Here is a 15641-nt window from a genome sequence, read left to right as displayed (position 1 = left end):
GGTCCTGGGATTGGTCTGATCTCGAGGAACACATCCTGGATCTGTCCAGCCACAAGGCCAAAAGTTCTGTTGGGAGAGAAAGTGCTGAGGGAAGGCCACACTCAGTTAGTCACCTGTAATTAAGGTTCTACTTTTCTCCATCCTTGGCTTATCTGTCCCTGAGTAAGGACATGGGAGTGGGGAAATAAGATGAGAATAGGGGGCTGGAGGTCTCTGGGAGAAGGACTGATTAGGGATGACATGTTTTCTGTGGGCATGATCAAAGCAGCATTGAGTCTTTGAGGGGGGTTACCGTTGTTAGTAGTTTTCCTGGAGTTTGGCTTATCCTGAAGGAAAGATATGAAGACCCTTGTTGGGGAAGCAGTGAAGTGAATGTATAGTTTTACTGAGGGGGGATGTTTTGAGGCAAAGCGAGGGAGGTAAGTCCCGGAGATCATATGGTGTCTCTGACTGAAGGGTTTCAGTTTTCAGGCAGAGGGATGTGGGGTTTTGCTCTGTTGAAAAGAAATGAAGATCCCTAACATGAGTGAATTTAAAGGTTATTACTAAGGCCAAATCAATAAAGTCAGAAATGAAAAAGGAGAAGTTACAACCAACACCACAGAAATACAAAGGATCATAAGAAATTACTATAAAAACTATACACCAATAAAATGGACAACCTAGAAGAAACAGACAAATTCCTAGAAATGTACAATCTCCCAAGATGGAACCAGGAAGAAATAGAAAATATGAACAGACCAAATACCAGTAATGAAATTGAATTAGTAATTAAAAACTCCCAAAAGACAAAAGTCCAGGGCCAGATGGCTTCACACATGAATTCTACCAAACATTTAGAGAAGAATTAACATCTATCCTTCTCAAGCTATTCCAAAAAATTGTAGAGGAAGGAATACTTCTGAACTCATCCTATGAGGCCAGCATCACCCTGATACCAAAACTAGAGAAAGATATCACAAAAAAAGAAAATTAGAGGCCAATATCAGTGATTACTATAGATGCAAAAACGCTCAACAAAATATTAGCAAACCGAATCCAACAATACATTAAAAGGATCAAACATCATAACCAAGTGGGATTTATCCCAGGGATGCAAGGATGGTTCAATATCTGAAAATCAATCCATGTGATATACCACATTAACAAATTGAAAAATAAAAATCATAAGATCATCTCAATAGATTGATGCAGAAAAAGCTTTTAACAAAATTCAACATCCAATTATTATAAAAACTCTATACACACTTTATAAAAAAAAGTGGGTATAGAGGAAACATACCTCAACATAATAAAGGCCATATATAATAAGCCCATAGCTAACATCATACTCAACAGTGAAAAGCTAGACATTTCTCCAAAGAAGACATACAGATGGCCAAAAAGCACATGAAAAGATGCTCAACATCATTAATTATTAGAGAAATGCAAATCAAAACTACAATGAGGTATCACCTCACACAGGTCAGAATGGCCATCATCAAAAAATCTACAAACAATAAATGCTGGAGAGGGTGTGGAGAAAAGGGAATATTGGTGGAAATGTAAATTGGTACAGCTACTATGCAGAACAGTATGGAGGTTCCTTAAAAAACTAAAAATAGAGTTACCATATGATCCAGAAATCCCACTCCTGAGTATATACCTGGAGAAAACCATAATTCAAAAAGATACATGCACCCCCGATGTTCATAGAAGCACTATTTACAATAGCCAAGACATGGAAGCAACCTAAATGTCCATCGACAGAGGAATGGATAAAGAAGATGTGGTACATATATACAATGGAATATTACTCAGCCATAAAAAAGAACAAAATATGACATTTGCAGCAACATGGATGGAACTAGAGATTGTCATACTGAGTGAAGTAAGTCAGACAGAGAAGGACAAATATTGTATGATATAACTTATATGTGGAATCTAAAAAAATGGTACAAAGGAATTTATATATAAAACAGAAATAGTCACAGATGTAGAAAACAATTTTATGGTTACCAGGGATAAAGTGGGGAGGGATAAATTGGGAGACTGAGATTGACATAAACACACTACTCTATGTAAAATAGATAACTAATAAAGACCTACTATATAGCACAGGGAACTCTACTCAATACTCTGTAATGATCTATATGGGAAAATAGTCTAAAAAAAGAGTTGATATATGTATATGTATATACACATACACTTTGATGTACAGCAGAAAGTAACACAACATTGTAAATCAACTATACTCAAGAAAAGTTTAAAAAAACAGTGAAAAGCTGAAAGCATTTCCTCTAAGATCAGGAATGTGACAAGGATGCCCACTCTTGCTACTTTTATTCAACACGGTATTTGAAGTCCTAGCCACAGCAATGAGATAAGAAAAAGAAATAAAAGGAATCCAAATCAGAAAGAAAGAAGTAAAACTGTCACTATTTGCAGATGACATGATACTACACATAGAAAATCCTAAAGATGCCACCAAAATAACGACTAGAGCTCATCAATGAATTCATTAAGTTGAAGGCCACAAAATCAATATACAGAAATTTGTTGCATTTCTATACAATAAAAATGAACTATCAGTGGGGACTTCCCTGGTGGTCCAGTGGTTAAGTGTCCACCTTCCAATGCAGGGGATGTGGGTTTGATCCCTGGTCAGGGAACTAAGATCCCACATACTGCAGGGCAACTAAGCCCGGGTGCCACAACTACTGAGCCTGCGTGCCACAACAAGAGAGCCTTGTGCTGCAACTACAGAGCCCACATGCCCTGGAGCCTGTGCTCCACAACTACAGAGCCCATGGGCTCACAACTAGAGAGCCTGCACATTGCAACTACTGAGCCCGTGTGCCCTGGAGCCTGCATGCCACAACTAGAGAAGCCCATGCACTGCAACTACTGAGCCCACACGCCCCAACTAGAGAGCCGGTGCACTGCAACTACTGCGCCTACATGCTCTGGAGCCTGCACACCACAACTAGGGAGAAGGACGTGCGCTGCAACAAAGAGCCCACGTGCCACAACGAAAAATCCCACGTGCGGCAACTAAGACCCAATGCAGCCAAAAATAAATAAATAAATAAATAAAAATTTTAAAAAAACAATGAAAGAAAGAGAAATTAAGGAAATAATACCATTTACATTTGCATCAGAAAGGATAAAATACCTAGGAACAAATATAACTAAACAGGTAGAAGACTTGTACTTGGAAAACTATAAGGCACTGGTGAAAGAAACCGAAGACTACACAAACAGATGGAAAGAATCTTGTATTGGATGAATTAATATTGTTAAAATGACCATACTACCAAAGGCAATCTACAGATTTGATGCAATCCCTATCAAAATACCAATGGCATTTTTCAAAGAACTTGAACAAATTAATTAATTAATCATTTATTTATTTATTTTTGCTGCACCACATGGCATGCAGGATCTCAGTTCCCTGACCAGGGATTGAGCCTACGCCCCTGCAGTGAGAGCACAGAATCTTAACCACTGGACCACCAGGGAAGTCCTTAGAACAAATAATTTAAAATTTTTATGGAAACCCAAAAGACCCCAAATAGCCAAAATATTCTTGAGAAAGAAGAACAAAGCTGGAGGTATCACATTCCCAAATTAGTAGCTGGAGGTATCTTCAGACTATACTACAAAGCTAAAGTAATCAAAACAGTATGGTACTGGCACAAAAACAAACACATAGATCAATGGAACAGAATAGAAAGCCCAAAAATAAACCCACACACATATGGTCAATTAATCTATGACAAAGGAGATAAAAATATACAAGGGGGGAAAGACAGCCTCTTCAATAAGTGGTGCTAGGAAAATTGGAAAGCTACATGTAAAAGAATGAAATTAGAACATTTTCTCACACCATATACAAAAATAAATTCAAAATGGATTAAAGACCTAAATGTTAGACCAGAAACCATAAAACTCATAGAAGAAAACACTATGACATAAATTGTAGCAATATTTATTTGGACCTGTCTCCTACAGCAAAGGAAACAAAAACAAAAATTAAAAAATGGGATCTAGGACTTCCCTGGTGGCACAGTGGTTAAGAATCTGACTGCCAATGCAGGGGACATGGGTTCGAGCCCTGGTCCAGGAAGATCCCACATGCTGTGGAGCAACTAAGCCTGTGCACCACAGCTACTGAGCCCATGCTCTAGAGTCCATGACCACAACTACTGAGCCCGTGTGCCACAACTGCTGAAGCCTGCACACCTAGAGCCCATGGTCTGCAACAAAGAGAAGCCAACACAATGAAAAGCCCTGAGGCCCTGCTCGCCTCAACTAGAGAAAGCCCACATGCAGCAACGAAGACCCAAAGCAGCCAAAAATAAAAATAAATAAATAAATTTATTTAAAAAAATGGGACCTAGTTAAACTTAAAAGCCTTTGAGCAGCAAAGGAAACCACTGACAAAACAAAAAGACAACCTACTGAAAGAGAGAAAATATTTGCAAATGATATGACTGATAATGGGTTAATATCCAAATTACATAAAGAGCTTATACAACTCAATATATTAAAAAACCCAAACAACCCTATTTAAAAATGGGCAGAAGAACTGAATAGACATTTTTCTGAAGAAGACATACAGATGGCCAACAAGCCCATGTAAAGATGCTCAATATCGCTAATCATTAGAGAAATACAAATCAAAACCACAAAGAGATATTGCCTCACACCTGCCACAGTGACTACCATCAAAAAGACCACAAACAACAAACACTGGGGAGGATGTGGAGAAAAGGGTACCCTTGTACATTGTTGGTGGGAATGTAAATTGGTACAGCCACTGTGGGAAACAGTATGGAGGTACATCAAAAAACTAAAAATAGGACTACAATATGACCCAGCAATTCCATTCCTGGGCATATATCAAAAAAAAAAAAAAAAACCCAAAAACTTTCATTTGAAAAGACACATGCACCCCAATATGCATAGCAGCATTATTTACACAGCCAAGATATGGAAAGCAATCTAAGTGTCCATCAACAGAAAATGGATAAAGCTGTGGTATATTTAGACAATGGAATACTACTCAGCCATAAAAAAGAATAAAATTTTCTCATTGGCAACAACATGTATGGACCTGGAGTATACTATACTTAGTGAAATAAGTCAGACAGAAGAAGACAAATACTGTATGTTATCACTTATATGCAGAATTAAAAAAATAAAACAAATGAATATAACAAAAAAGAAACAGACTCACAGATATGGAGAACAAACTAGTGGTTACCAGTGAGGAGAGGGAAGAGGGGAGGGGAAAAACAGGGGTAGGTGATTAAGAGATAAAAACTGCTATGTAGGGCCTCCTTGGTGGGGCAGTGGTTGAGAGTCCGCCTGCCGATGCAGGGGACACGGGTGCATGCCCTGGTCCGGGAAGATCCCACATGCCGCGGAGCGGCTGGGCCCGTGAGCCATGGTCGCTGAGCCTGCGCGTCGGGAGCCTGTGCTCCGCAACGGGAGACGCCACAACAGTGAGAGGCCCGCGTAGTGCAAAAAAAAAAAAAAAAAAGGAGTATAATCAATTAAAATATTGAATCATTATGTTATATGCCTGAAATTAATATAATATTGTAAATCAACTATACCTTGATTTTAAAACGGCTATTACTACGTTATTTGAAAATTATTAGAGTGAAGAGAGCTGGAATTTCTGAGATTGTAGGACCACCCATCACTCAGGCTGAGAATGTAGGAAGTTTCAATGAAGCAGTCTGGCGCACCCCAAACTGATGGCATTGGGAGTCTCTCGGGGGGGGGGGAGGGTCTTAGGCTAAGAACATTGCTTCTTTATCCCAGAGAAGGCGATAAAAGAGTCCCTTAGGCAAAGGCTATTATCTCTGGTTGAGGAAATGTAGGGGCGTCTGGCTGATTTGGGGGTTTCTGGGGCTGAGGGGTGTTTTGCTTCCCTCAGGAAGAGCAATTAGGGAGTCTCACAGACTGAAGACAGTTTTAGTTTTATGTCTGCCTGACGGGGATTACCCCAAAAGGCTTTAAGTTGTCTCTCAGTCCTAACGATCTTGAGGATGTTGGGAGGTACAGAAAATACCCAACCACATTAATTACCAGCAGGAGCTCTTGGTTTTTCTACTTGCTCCCCCCCTTAACCTGTCTAGGGTGGCCCTCAGAGAGAACTTACCTCGGAGGTGAAGCGGCAGTGAAGCATTGCTCGACAATGAGATGAAATCCCAGAATTCAACTGCCCAAGAACAATCAACTAATCAGAGCCGTTAATGAACGTGATCTGGCCAATTGGAGATCAGGAAAGTAGGTGGAGCAAGTGAGGCGGTAGTGGGATTTGTCAGTCCAGGCTCCTCGCCTTTTCGAAGTTGGCGGAGATTTCGAATTTCCTGCTTGAAGCAAGATTGCTTCCCACCAGAATTGGCCACTCGAGGTTCCGTAGGCCTGTGAGCACGCATGCTCAGATGTTACTTTTGCATTCAGCTTCTATTTTTCTACCCTCTGCTGTTTAATTTTAATAAATGGTATATCTGAGGCAGGCTGCCATCTCAAATCCTTCCCATCAGTCTCCAATTTCCTCAGATATGGGGTCTTTCCTAGGGCCTCCTAGGACCTCTCTAATAACTTAAAAATTTTAAACTTAAAGAAAAAAAACCTGTTTTCGATATGTGCGTTTTCGATATGTGTGTTTTCGATATGTGCTTTTTCTGGAAGACCCGATAACCAGAAACATGCTTTATCCCTTAATACTAATATTTACAATAATAGTATCAAAAAGAATACCCATGTAATTGGGGCTTGCTGTGTCCCTCAGGGGGCCCAGAAGTCACTTTTTTCTAGGAAGTCTTTCCTACACCCACCCCCAATAGGTCCCCAATAGTGCCTCCAATAGGTCCCCAATATCCCCTGGGCTTTCCATCACAGCCCTGATCTAAGTTCCTCCTCCTTCTTAGGGCAAGGAGGACAGGGCAATGACCCATGTGCCAAGCACAAAGCCATTTATGTGCATCATCCCATTTAATTTTCACAACTGCTCCTTAAGTTAAGTACTGTTATCATCCCCTGTGTGCAGATGCTGAGACTGAGGTGCTGAGAGTTAAGCAACCTGGTCAAGGTCACAGGATCAGTAGGTAGCAGAACTGGAGTTCACCCCCGAGTTGAATTGAGTCCAAAGTCTGTGCTTTTACTTACTCTTCTATATTGCCTCAAATATTTGTTGGTTGGTTGAATGAATGAATGAATCTTAAAATTACAAAGGACCTTTAACATAATTTACTTAATCTTCTATAATCACACATAATTTTATGTGGCTGCTGTAACAAATTATCAGAAACTTTGTGGCATAAAACAATAGAAATGTATGTATGCATTATTTTTTTGGTTTTTAAAAACATCTTTATTGGAGTATAATTGCTTTACAACGTTGTGCTTATTTCTGCTGTACAACAAAGTGAGTTAGCTATATGTATGCCTATATCCCCATATCCCCTCCCTCTTGAGCCTCCCTCCCACCCTCCCTATCCCACCCCTTTAGGTGGTCACAAAGCACCGAGCTGATCTCCCTGTGCTATGCGGCTGCTTCCCACTACCTATCTATTTTACATTTGGTAGTGTATGTATGTCAATGCTACTCTCTCACTTTGTCCCAGCTTACCCTTCCCCCTCCCCGTGTCCTCAAGTCCATTCTATAGCAGGTCTGCATCTTTATTCCCTTCCTGCCCCTAGGTTCTTCATGACCATTAAAAAATTTTTTTTTAGATTCCATATATATGTGTTAGCATATGGTATTTGTTTTTCTCTTTCTGACTTACTTTGCTCTGTATGACAGGCTCTAGGTCCATCCACCTCACTACAGATAACTCAATTTCATTTCTTTTTATGGCTGAGTAATATTCCATTGTATATATGTGCCACATATTTATCCATTCATCTGTTGATGGACACAGGTTGTTTCCATGTATGTATGTTTTTGAATGTTTCAGTGAAATATTCTGACCTTTATTTCTCACAGTTCTGGAGGCCAGAAGTCTGAAATTAGTTTCTCTGGGCTGAAATCAAGGAGTCAGCTGGGCTGCACTCCTTCCAGAGGCTCTAGGAAAGAATCTTCTTGTTGCCTCTTCCAGCTTCTGGTGGCTGCCAGCATTCTTTGGCTTGTGGCTGCATCATTCTAATCTCTGCCTCCATGTTTATATTGCCTTCTTCCCTGGTCTGTGCCAAATCTCCCTCTGCTTTCCCCTGATAAGGACACTTATGATACATTTAGGGCCCACCCAGATAATCCAGGATAATCTCCCTATCTCAAGATCATTAATGTAATCACATCTGCAAAGTCTTTTCTATTGTTGTTGAAAGGTAATACTCATAGGTTCCAGGAATTAGGATGTGGCTATCTTTTGGGGGGGCCTGCTATTAAGTCTCCTCTCGGGTCCCCAAGGATTCATGTCCATCCCACATGCAAAATACATGCACTCCATCCCCAAGTCCCCAAATTCTCAATCCATCACAGTATCAGCTCAAGTCTAAAATCTCATCTAAATATCATCAGCTCAAGAGTACCAAATATCATCTTCTAAAATAGATATGGGTGGTACTCTGGGTACATCCATCCTGGGGCAAAATTCCTCTTTGGACTTGGACATCAGAAAACAAATTAACTGTTCCTAAAATACAGTGGTGGGACAGGCATAGAATAGTAGCTATAGACATTATCATTTCAAATAAGAGAAATGGAAGCAAGAAGGAGTCATTGGTCCTAAGCAATTTTGAAATCTAGCAGGGAAAATTCCATTGGGTTTCAAGGCCTGGGAATAATCCTCTGTGACTTGAGGCTCTGTCCTATGGACCTACAGCTCTGCCCTCAGAGTCATTCTTCCTTTCTCTTGAAGTGTGGCATATGTTTGTAATTGAGTAGTTTTATCAGCCTTTTTGATGCCTGTAGAATTTTGGGAGTCTGGCAGTCTTTCCTTCATTTTTTCTTGCCTCTGTTTCGTTAAGTTCAATCTGTCCATGTTTCTGAAGATATAACATAAAAAATTGTGTGGGTCTCCCACGTATGTCCAGAGATTCACACCATTAGACCAGATGGTCCTCCATATATCTTTCCTAGATTATCCTAGCTCTATTCCTGGGTATGGCTGAGATGGTTGAAGAGATTCACGAGTCACACATCTAAATCTCTGCAGTACTAGCAAACACAGCCACACTCTTGACTTTCTCTCCAGAGTGCACCTTTCTGAGAATGAATCTATTAATTTAATGTCTTTTGCAATCTAGATAGACTGAGAATTCCCCAAATTATCAAATCCTAGATCCCTTTTGCTTAACCATTTTTCCCTCAATTTACCTCATTCCTTTGACATTTTACTATATGCAGCAAGAATAAATCAGACCACACCTTCAACACTTTGCTTGGAAATCTCCTCAGCTAAATATCCAAGTTCATTTCTTACAAGCTCTGATTTCCACACAACTGTAGGACACAACTCACTAAGTTTTCTGCCAGTGTAACAAGGATTGTATTTCCTTAAGTTTCCAATAACATGTTCCTCATTTGCTTCTGAGCCCTTATCAACAGCACCTTTAATGTTTATATTTCTACGATTTTGCTTATGACAATATATGTATTCTCTAAGATGATGTAGGTTTTCTCTTCCATGCTCCTCACTTCCTTCTGAGATCTCACCAGAATCACCTTCAAAGTTGTTATTTCTACTGACAGTCTTTTCAATTCAATCTAGGACATTTCTATTAAGCTTCTCAACATTCTTCTAGCTTCTACCCATTAGCCAATTCCAAAGCCACTTTCATATTTTTAGGTATTTGTTACAGCAGCATTCCACTTTTAGGTAGCAAAATCAGGTATTAGTTTCTTGTGGCTGCTGTAACAAGTGACCACAAACTTGGTGACATAAAACAATAGAGCTTTATTTTCCCACAGTCTGGAGGTCATAAACCTGAAATCAGCATCACTGGCCTAAATCAAGGGTGTCAGAAGGGCTGTACTCTATCTACAGGTTCTAGGGAGAATTCATTTTTTGCCTCTTTCAGCTTCTGATTACTCACATCATTCCTTGGCTTCAGGTGGCATTATTCCAATCTTGAAGGCCAGCATCCTCAGATCTCTCTCTATTCCATTATCACATTGCCTTCTCCTCTGTGTATCTCTTCAAATCTCTCTCCACCTTTCTTCCTTCCTTCCTTCCTTCCCTCCCTTCCTTCCTCCCTTCCTCCCTCCCTCCCTCCCTTCATTCCTTCCACGTTCAGTTTTTATTTTCTCTAAAAATTGAGGTAAAGGGAACTCTTTAGAAAAAGAAACAATCTGCATGATTGAAAATGGAGGTCCTAACTTACACAGTGTTATATGTCAATTATATCTCAATAAGGCTGGCAATATTTTTAACCTTAAAAAAAGAACTGGAAAAAGAATATGGGAAGGTCCAGCTTCATACAGTGGCTTCAGCATGCTCAGAGGAAGGAACTAAAGTTGGCCAAGGTTAGCCAAGATTTTCCTGAGTTGTCTAGACTCAAGAGATGCGACTAGTATTCCAAAGAGAAAACAGATCAGTCAAAAGTTTGAGTCTTACAGTCCCTGGAAATATGTAACCCTGATGCTCCTGTCGCCTCAGCTGAAAATGTTCGCTGGCATTTCTGGTATTGATGAAGAAATTGCCCCCAATTTCCCAGGCTCTTCTGCCTTCCCCATGCCCACCTGGGATCTTCCCAGTCCTCCTGCCCCAAGAGAGCACTCTATTCATGAAATTATTGGAGAAGAATCCTCTGCAGTTGTGAGCATCTCATGCTGTGAGCCAGCTTCACAAGAGCGTTGGGTGTGCCAAGGTAAGGGTCAAGAGAATCAGAACAGGGCAGGGTTTGCAACAGCAGTAAACCAGAAGGAAAATCCTTCAGGATGGTCCTTCTCCTTGGTCCCCTTTCATTATGGCATGGACTTGGCCTGATAAGGCTGTGGCTCTTCCACCAGCTCTACTCCCACTGGATATCTAGAAGCTCACAGCTGACGTTCCACAGGCACTCAGCCATTTTGTTACTTCAGGCCCTTGGAGATACCCAGGTCCTCTTGCCGTCATTGAAGTACTTGGCACTCAGGGGCTCCAGGCCCTCAGTTATGGCACAGTGCAGTCTGGTCTGCGCCCCCTTCTCCCACACCAATTTGAAAAAGAGGGAGAAGAGCTGCCAGAGCAGGCACAGCAAGAAAGAGTATTGGACAAGCTCAGAGTGGACCATGCCTGGGTGCACTGCATACAGGGTGGCCCCCATCCGTTGGAGCCTCTTGGCCAGCTCCCAAGTAAAAAGTATATTGGCCATCTTGCTGTGGCAATATGCAAAGCCCCAGCTGTAGCACTTCTCACTCTCAAGGTCCTGGAAGTGAATCTTGCCAGCATGGTGAGCCACCGATGACAGGTTCACCATCTGTGCAAGAGCAGACTCTTTCAGTTGCTCCAGGAGAGAGCAAGTGAGAAGGAAGTGGCCCAGGCAGTTGATTCCCAGGTGGGTTTCAAAGCTGTTAGCTGTCTTGGAATATGGACACATCATCATTCCTGTATTGTTGATCAGAATATGGAGCTGCTTTTGCACTGCCAGAAGGCTTTCAGCAAAAGCTCGGATGGATTTGGTACTGGATAGGTCCAGTTTCCACACCAGCACCTGGGAGTTCTTTGTATTAGCTCAGATTTCACTAGCAGCAGATTCCCACTTCAGTACATCTCAGCAGGCAATGCATACTCCTCTGCGAGTGAGCTCTCTGGCCGTCTCCTTACTGATGCCCATGTTGGCTCCAGTGATCACCACTATCTTCCTGGGAAGCTGCACATTTGTTCTCCAAATCTCACCAGCAAAGAACTTCCTAATGGACAGAGCTATCACATACAGGAAAGAAAGGAGGGAGGTGAGTAGTCCTAAGATAACCAGCATCTTTTCAACTTCTTTAGTTGCTGCTGCTTTAGCAAAAGCAGCTTCGACTCCAATTCTGGCTCCAGCCCCTGGTCTGGCTCCAATTCTTGGCTGCTTCTCTCTGCTTCTCCCTCCCACTCCCTTATCTCCTCTCTCTCCTGGACTCTGGGCATCTCTTATGCATCCCTTATGAAGATACATGTAGTTGCATTTAGGACCCACCCAGATAATCCAGGATAATCTCCACATCTCAACAGCCTTAACTTAATCATATTTGCAAAGAACCATTTTCCAAGTAAGGTAACATTTACAGTGTCCTGGGACTATGACCTACTATCTTTGGGGGCCATTATTCTGCCTACTGCAAGGAGTAAGTCAGATGCCTTGTTCTGAAGTTCTGGGGTCACTGGGTTTGGAAAGGAGTGACTGGAGCTCTTTGAGGCCAAATGGGGTGGAAGACAGTGCAGCCTGGTGGGAGGGATGTGGGCTCTGTAGGCAGACAGACCTGAGTTCACTTCCCTGCCCCAACACCTGATGACTGAGTGACCTTGGGCAAGTCACTCAACCTCCCTGACTTTCCATTTCCTCCTCTGTGAAATGAGGTAATAACTGCACCTCCCTCACAAGGCTGTTGTAACTTGTGCTTGTAAAGCACTTAGCGTAGGGCTAGGCACATAGTGAGTAATCTACGAACATTGACTGTTGTTATTATTGACTGATGAACATGGTGATAATAATACCATGCATGTATTGTGCGCTTACTCTGTTTTGGGTTCACAAGAAACCCAAACGCTCCCAGGAGCATGTGATATAGATGTCACAGATGTAGATTCAAGAGGCCAGAATTTGCCTAAGGTCAGACAGTCAACAAATAGTAGAGGGAGGAATGAAGACCATGTTTGGCTAATCCTTCACCACAATGCTAGTCTCCACCCCATGAGGAGACTCTAAACCCCAGCACCTGCAGAGAGCACGTGTAAATGAGGAATACATCTACAAGTAGGAAAGCCTGTGGCCAGTTGTGTGGAGGGACTTGCCTACTGTCAGGGCTACAGACTATAGTGTGAGAAACCAGGATGGTGGAAGTCTCTGTGCTCAGCACTTTTCCAACAAGGGAACAGGAGAGACTCTGTGCTGGTGGTGGTGACAGACCCCTGTGTGAGGGCAAGGCCTGCACCAGGACCCAGGATGCTGTGGACCTTCTGACTCCAGGATGGATGAATGAAAAGGCCAGCATTATGTGGCTGTGGGAGTTTCCCATATTGTCTAGAATATTGTTCATTGAGCTGAAGATTCTTTTGCTCTATAGTATATTTCCACTTCTCTTTTAAAAGAGTAAACTTTATATTGAAGTATAACATAAAGATGGAATTTTGCACAAATCATAACTATATCACTTGAGAGAAGCGGGGGAACTCAGAATCTGAGAGTTGGTGTTAAAGATAAATCATTGCTGCCGGGTATGAGATCAGAAAAATATATCTGCCAGTTTTATATCTCAACATCTTAGACTTTCTTGCATGTATTTCTGGCATGACTGATTATACAGATTGCTGCTATCTATGACGTTTTTTAAAAACAGCTTAATTGAGGTATAATTGACATACAGTAAATTGTACATATTTAAAGTATACAATTTGATAAGTTTATATTATATATAAATATATTCACCATAATCAAGTTAGTAAGCATTCATCACTCTCTCATCCCCACTTGCATACACCTAATCAAGCACTGATTTGCTCTCTGTCACTGAAGATTAATTTGCATTTTATAAGGTTTCATGTAAATAGAAACATACTCTATGTACCCCTGGTTGTCTGTCTTCCTTCACTCAGTATAATTATTTTGAGATTTATCCATGTTGTGTAGTATGGACTCCAATTTGTTTATTCAGTCACCTGTTTTTTAAAATATTTATTTATTTATTTATTTGGTTGCACCGGGTCTTAGTTGCAGCAGGCAGGCTCCTTTGTTGTGTCTCGCTGGCTCCTTAGTTGTGGCATGCGAACTCTTAGTTGCAGCATGCATGTGGGATCTGGTTCCCTGACCAGGGATCACACCCAGGCCCCCTGCATTGGGAGCATGGAGTCTTATCCACTGCACCACCAGGGAAGTCCCTCATTCACCTGTTGATGGACATTAAATTGTTTTCAGTTTTTGACTATTAGAAATAAAATTGCCATGCAAATCTTGTACAAGTCTTCATAGGGACATATATTTTCTTTTCTCCTGGGTGAAAACCTAGAAGTGGAATAGCTGTTAAACCCTCCAACTTTGTTTTTATGGTAGGTGCATTGTTAGATTTTAAAGAAACTACCAAACTGTTTTCCAAATTGGTTGTACCATTTTACGTTCCCATCAGCAGTGTATGGGCATTCCAGCTCTTCCACATCTATGCCAACACCTGCTATGGGCAGTCATTTTAATTTTAGCCATTTTAGTTAAGTGTGTAGTGGTATGTCTTTATGCTTTAAATTTGTATTCCCCTAATGACAATGGTGCTGAGCACCTTTTCATGTATTTGTCATTTGTATATCTTCTGCTCAAATCTTTTGCCCGTTTTTTATTGGGCTATTTTCATATTGATGAGTTTTGTGAGTCTTTTTTATACTTAGATACATGTTTTTGCAAAGACTTTTCCTAGACTGTGGCTTGTTTTTTGTTTTAACTATAACAATTTCTTGAGTACTTTATTTTATTTATTTATTTATTTTTGGCTGTGTTGGGTCTTCTTTGCTGTGCATGGGCTTTCTCTAGTTGCAGTAAGCGGGGGCTACTCTTCATTGTGGTGTGGGCTTCTCATTGCGGTGACTTCTCTTGTCGCAGAGCATGGGCTCCAGGCACTCGGGCTTCAGTAGCCGTGGCCCGTGGGCTCCACAGCGCAGGCTCAGCAGCTGCGGCACATGGGCTTAGCTGCTCCACAGCATGTGGGATCCTCCTGGACCAGGGCTTGAACCCGTGTCCCCTGCATTGGCAGGCAGATTCTTAACCACTGCGCCACCAGGGAAGCCCTGTGTCTTGTTTTTTAATGATCTTAACTGTGTCCTTTAAAGAATGGATTTTTCAGTTTTGGTAAAATCTAATTTATCAATTTTTTCTTTTATGAATTGTGTTTTGCTGTCAAAACAAAGAAATATTTGCCTAACAATGTCAAAATTTTTTCCTGTGATTTCTTCTAGAAGTTTTATACTGTTAGGTTATACATGTAGGTCTATGATCCATTTTGAGTTAATTTTTGAATATATTGCAGGGTATGGATCCAAGTACATTCTTTTGCAATGAATATCCAGTTGCTGCAGCACCATTTGTTGAAAAGGCTATCCTTTCTCCACCACAATGCCTTTGTACCTTAAAAAAATCAGTTGTCTATATACATGTGTGGGTTTTTGTCTGGTGTATCTACTGTGCCCTGTGGACTGGTACACTGGTACAACCAATTTGGAAAACAGTTTGGTAGTTTCTTTAAAATCTAACAATGCACTTACCATAAAAACAAAGTTGGAGGGTTTAACAGCTATTCCACTTCTAGGTTTTCACCCAGGAGAAAAGAAAATATATGTCGCTATGAAGACTTGAACGAGATTTGCATGGCAATTTTATTTCACTGCTTCCCAGAAGTGAAACTGATGTGTTAATGGGGCTGTGTAACCTTGGTCCCTACAACAGCAGCCCAAGTCAGCTGGATCCAGTACCCAGTACCCTGGAATGGTTGCAGTGACGCCCAGGCTCAGCATCCCTTCCAGGTGGATGTTGAG

The 15641-nt window shown here is 41.3% G+C and overlaps 1 pseudogene; it reads right to left on the bottom strand.

The window, feature by feature from the left end:
- Window positions 1-10956: 10956 nt before the first annotated feature.
- Window positions 10957-11904, bottom strand: LOC101271062 (retinol dehydrogenase 12-like; annotated as a pseudogene).
- Window positions 11905-15641: the final 3737 nt, after the last annotated feature.

The sequence above is a fragment of the Orcinus orca genome, chromosome X (genome assembly GCF_937001465.1).
Source record: "Orcinus orca chromosome X, mOrcOrc1.1, whole genome shotgun sequence".
Classification (NCBI taxonomy): domain Eukaryota; kingdom Metazoa; phylum Chordata; class Mammalia; order Artiodactyla; family Delphinidae; genus Orcinus; species Orcinus orca.
The sequence above is the reverse complement of the archived record's forward strand: the minus strand, read 5'-3'. Positions and strand labels throughout refer to the sequence as shown.